The following is a 6,000-nucleotide window of genomic DNA, read 5'->3' as shown; positions in this document are numbered from 1 at the left end:
TATCCGCCAGTCATACACAGGGTGTGACCTACAAGCCTCATTCTTGTTGAATAGCAAAAAGAGGCCTTCGTTGTCGTTTTTGTTCTATTTCATCTGTTTTTTTTAATATCGGTCAATAATTATTCGCCTTCAGGAGTGAGAAAGAAGGCAAATTTAAGAAGTGCGCCCAGGAAGCGTCAAAAAACGTCAAAATGACGAAAGCACACACAGCCCTTTTGTCAGCCACGTCGCGTGAAAAAACAGGCACTATGTCACGTGAAAAACTGGAGGCCAATCATAGAGAGCTTCCGGTTAATGTGGCGGATTCATGAAGAATTTACGAAGTTAAGAAAAGTGCACTAACTATTCGATTGCCTGTGTCACGAGGTACCTCGACCGGCTCACGGGGATGAACGAGGGAAAGCTGTTGGATGGTTGGAAAAACCACACATTTATTCTACCCGATGCAAAACCAACCCACCCTAGAACCAAAACTACACGAAACCCACTAACAGGTAACCACCTAAACAATAATCACAAGGAAAATTCAAAGCATATCATATCAAAATCAACTACAATAGTCTATACAAAGTCAATCCCAATAAACCCTTACTCATGAATAGCCACTTAACCTCGAAGCCCTAAATACAGTCTATCCTGCGTGCTACAACTACTTGATTCTGAAGGATTAATCAACTAATTTCGGGGAAAGTTCCTGCTTTGTTTGCCTTTTTTTATGACTGTAAGCTGCTCTTTATATTCGGATATTTGTCTTCGTTAGTGCATGCGCGTAAACTCAGAGCGGTGTACTTTTATTATGCTGTTCATACGAAACGGGAACCCTTTCTCGCTGTTCGGCACTCCATCTATACAAAGTGACGACCGCGCGCGCTGGTAGGCGTCGGATAACCGTGCGAACCCGGATGACCCGAGCCGCTGACGTGATGTACGTCCACTTACATCCCTTGCTGTAAGCAACAGGAGCACAAAAATTGATGTCACCACTGACCAAGCTGCAAGCAAGCACCATGATATTTTGCCGCCTATCGCGCGAAGTAGAGAAGTGCTCGCGTAACACAAATGACGGGAGCGATCTCTTGGTGTAAGCTTAACGAACCCAACCCTCGCTGTTGTGAACCAAGCGGATTGGAGGGCACACTTGCTGCCTGTTATTTTCAGTTTGAAAGCGTGAGTAGCCCGATATGCTAACGTAGGCGTACACTGTCTAGACAACTGTACAATTGATACTTTTCATACATTTGTGATCATACAGTTGTGGTGATAATACAGTTGTGATGATAAATAAGGCCTTTGAGGTAACGAAAATAAATAACTAAATAAAATAAATACTGTGTGTAACCGCAGACTGCCCTCAATGAGGAGGACAGTGTTGAAGGCTTTTAATGTGATGCTCAGGGGCCTCTCCCATTTTGCCTTGGCGAAACAACCTCCCCGAGGAACCTCGTTTTTGAAGGCTTCACGTACTTGTGCTTCCTGAACTGTACTGTTTTATATCCACTTTTCATCACTAACTATTGGCCCTTTAGACAAACACCTCTAACGGAAACACCAGCACTCCTCTTGGCGCTATTTGGCCCAGTAGCCCTTCCGCCATTAAACCACACCATCATTATCATCCCCAATGTGTCTCATTTTTGAAGATCGTTTGAATGATTTTGGTGTGAATGTGAGCACAACCTTAAATATGGTGCCCTATGATTCCCTACGACATTACGGCCATTATTGAGGCCTAATTCGACACATGTTTTAAAGGGGGAACAGTTGTTGTTATGATATTGGTGGTACCAGTTGAAAACATGCACTGACACGCCATGTGGGCTTCAAGCACTGCACGGGAAGAAAACCTCAACCTGGTTTAAGCTGCAATCACCTAAAAGAAACTTCAGAAACAAGATTGTTTCACTTGTATGTTTGTTCAGAAGTTCATCCCATAGCCTTTCCAGACTCCTTCGGCGTAATCGTTAAGGCAATGTTGTCACCATTTAACTCTGAGCTTTGTCACAGAATAGTGGAGGCAATAATTTGCTGTAGTAGTAATGAAAGAGCTCATCTCGGCACATTTTTATGCACGCATAAACTGGTCATAATGAACGGCATGTACTTCCAATGAAAGAATTGAGCTAGAAACTTGATCGTTGACATTGTCACCTTGCTGTGATAGTCACTTCGGCCATCCTTACATCGAGGTTAATGCGGTATTTTAACGTTCTCATATTCTCGCTTGGAGTGTAAAAAACACCTTGCTGAACACCTTAATATCGTATTTAGGACTTTGAAGGGTTAAGGCTAATGCAACTTGCTTGTTGTTTGCTACTACTTCTGTCTTGTAGGCTACTGACTGTTACACCGTGCAGTGCAGATCAGCTGGCATGCCCTACTTTGATGATCTGGATGAACCTCTCATCACCGGTCACTGGCTGTTTTTCAGGTTGGTTACAATAGGTGAGCACCTAGTTCTATACAATTATAGTGCAATGCTATAACGTGCACAGTGAAATTTAGTCGCCAGAACGTGCCAGATTTGACTGGAAGTGGGTATTAACAGGTGTTTTGGTCTTCCAATAGCATGGTGTGAACATGCAGGTCGGCATCATTTTACCAATTCATTGCTCTCCGAGCTTGGAATCAGTGGATTTGGTTGTATTGTATTTAACGTCTTTTTGTAACGTTTACCCTGAACCTTTGCTGCCATTGTAGATTGGACTGCTCAAGCAAAAGCACGAAAGTGGGAGTTCTCAGCAAAAAAATTAGCAGTGGCTTAGCTCGGCTATGCCAGGATACACGTAGCGTGAGCTAAGGTTCAGTTGGTGATTCTTAGGTTTCCTGGGTGTCTAGGATTAGCTCATTATCATGCTTACTTCTGCTAAAACGACTTCCAATCCAATTCAGTCCAGTCCAGTCACTGCTCCTCGCGCATAAGCAGCACGGCTCTCCAGGAATTACGCGAAACGTCTATCAAGCGGCCCCGGCGCAGTGACAGAATTGGCTACTGCGCAACGGAGCCAGTGCGTCTGCCGAGACTATGACGTCACTCCTCTGGAATGCGTAGACTGGCGAATGTGGAGACCCAATTCTCTACACACCCGTACTACAATTGGATCGGATTTTCAATACAATCCAATTTATTCCAATCCAATCTAATCCAAATCCAATCCGATCTCGTGCTCTTCGAGCTTGCGCAGTACGGCTCTTCATAGCCCACGCGAAACTGCTCACCCTCAGCCAGTGTAGCTTACGCTACAAAAAAGGAAACTAGTATGAACAAGATGCGAGCGACATTTCGAGAGAAGTGACACTGCCGCTTGATCTCCCCCTTTTGGTGCAGCCCACCGAATGCTTCTCTCCGCTTGTGAGAGCGACAATTCTCTTTCTCTCTGCCGCGTCCCCTGTGGCAAGCGCAACTGGCGATGCGGCAGCGTCATTTCGGAAAGCGGCCACACAATCAGCCATCCGCGCTAGCAGTTCTTGGTTTGGCTTTAGAATTACTGCGCTTTGTCAAGCTTCTCTTGAGACACCCTGCTGAACAGGCTTCAGTCACGTATTTGCCTGGAGTAGATGCATGGTCCTTAACATGGGATTGCACTATTCAGCTTCTTTATACCGGAATTTCCGATTCTGAGGCCTGTTCGTGAGCTTTGGGTTTTTCTGAAGGAACTTCGGGCTACTGATACGACAGGTGAGAAAATATCAAGGTGGCGCGGGACAGCTTCATTTTTTCAGGTTGTTCGACTCAACGTGCGATCGACTTAGGAGTCTAACTGGCTTCACAATTGACAACTTTTGATGGATCTCAAAGGGGGCCTTGAGAACAAAACAGTCCCTAATTTTCTGCGTTCTGAGCAGATTTGTTCTGAGGTTCTTAGTTAAGTGGTTCGGTCAAATAAAAGGAACGATGGGTCATTTTCCCACACTGGATGCGGAAACAACAAGCTGTAGTGTGTTGTCATCCGACATGCCTTGAAACATGTCGTTGTTTATCTGGTGGCTGTCCGTGGCAATTTGGATAATTAGGAACCCCGCTTCTTCCCCAGAGTTCAGCACACTAAAATTCAGGTTACGGAGCCGGCCATGCTTCAGGTTCCCGATAAAAATATATCCTAAGGGGATAACGTAAGCCGTGGAAAGCCCCCGCGGGACAAAACAAAGGAGCCTGCAGGCTGTTTCAGTGGCACAGCCGGTTCGAGGTTCACAGCCGATATCCACAAGGCCAAAAATTTTGTTGACTTGTCGGTCATAAGTTACTTATTGCTATGTTGACATTTCGTCAATAATCAGGCCGCAGTATGGCTCTTTTAGTGACCGCAAGCTTTGTCTCTCCACTTGAAGCCGTTCCTTTACTAGGCTTGTTACTCGAGTCTCTCCTGCAGAAGGTCTGGCGAGATTTTTAATGTGCTTCAACACGGCAGCTTCAGCAGTTTTCTGCCCCTCACATTGTCGTAACCTTTACAAGAAGTCGCCTTCCACAACACTTTCCCGCAACGTGGGTTCCTACCTAGTCACCGCGCCTTATCACAATTGCTAATCTGTTCCATGATAAATTTGGCACACCTATCTCCTTCTTGTGTGGCTTCCGAAAGGGTCTTTAGAGCTTGCACAGCTCGGTTGTCCTCATGGTTTTGAACTTTCTCTCTAAATTCATCACAGGTTTCCTGAAGTTTTTGCAAGCGTTCGTTAAGCCTCTGCACTTTCACCTCAAGACGGTGTGCATTTCTTTTCGCCACTTCAGTGCATCCAACCGGGTTAAATATCGTCTGTCATTCTTTAAATTTCAATTTACTGTGTTTCTGACCTTCAACAGACTCGCCTGAAGTTATGTTTTCTTGCGTCTGGTATTCACTGGCTGCGCTGTGAGCGTCGAATCATTCTAGACGAGGGTGTTTTGCTTTTCTGTCACCTGCCGCTAACGGGCTCTCTTTAAATTCTCGCTTGCATGCATGCATCACGTGGGACGCGATGCAGACTGCTGCGCTCCTTGGAACAAGACTTCAACACGCAGGTTGGGTCGGACAGAAACTGAGTCGGCAGGGCTGCTGGAAGCAGCAACTTCCGTTTTCTTTATACCTTGTAATCGTCTGCTGCAGCGAAGTCAAGCGAACACACCAAGGTCCTGGCGCTTGGCTGGCACTGGCCGTCCTTGTCGCTCCCTTGTCTGGAAATGTTCCGCCGCCAGGCATTGCGGAACATTTCTTTCTACGGCAACTCATAGCAGCACAGTTCCACGCTTCATGAGGCAATCGATATGCAAAGCGCACACAACAATTTTTTAGGCATCATGCTCAGTGTAATTACAGACTAGTAAACCTAACAGCAGTCCCGAAAAAAATGGCGTCGCATGTTGACCGGACGACAGCAGCGTAATAGTGTTAAGTGTAGAAAGAATGCCAACTTCGCACGGGGCGGTGCGAGCAGGGGCAAAGCACTTTCTTCGCCCATAAGCAATGCCCCCACCTCCCACCGTGGCCAGTGAGTCTACTTCTTCAGCAGGAGTTCTTTTGTTCACGAGACGACTCGGCAGGCCGCACTAAAGGGGAGATCGCGCGGCCGTGGAAGTGACATCTGTATTTTCCACACCTGACATGAAAATGCTGAAATGATATAACAGGAAACTGACTTAAAACTGTTTAAGCATCACTGAAAAGGTTAATTCAAGGAACAAAGAATATGTGGTGTGCACTTGCCCCATCCCATCCCTGCAGCACAGCTGGGTGGCAGCATCATTGCACTGACCGTTCACATATTGTAGTCCACAGAGAAGTGTGTTCTGATCTTCTGGGTAGCGAGTAGGTTGCTAGATCAAGAATGCTATGTGTTAAATGAAAAGAAAAAAAAATGTGGCGCTAAACAGACGTGGAAGAAGGTAAGGTACAAACGACACAGGCGCCAACTTCCAGCGGTTTATTCAAAGAGAACCACACTTATTTCTACATGACTTGTAAAGAAAAAAAAACAATTGAAAAAAGAAGGGACAGTTCAACTAACAAGTGCAACGGGGGAAGGGGG

Source organism: Haemaphysalis longicornis, unplaced genomic scaffold (genome assembly GCF_048455015.1).
Source record: "Haemaphysalis longicornis isolate Haplotype H1 unplaced genomic scaffold, Haemaphysalis longicornis Haplotype H1 scaffold_10, whole genome shotgun sequence".
NCBI lineage: Eukaryota > Metazoa > Arthropoda > Arachnida > Ixodida > Ixodidae > Haemaphysalis > Haemaphysalis longicornis.
The sequence above is the reverse complement of the archived record's forward strand: the minus strand, read 5'-3'. Positions refer to the sequence as shown.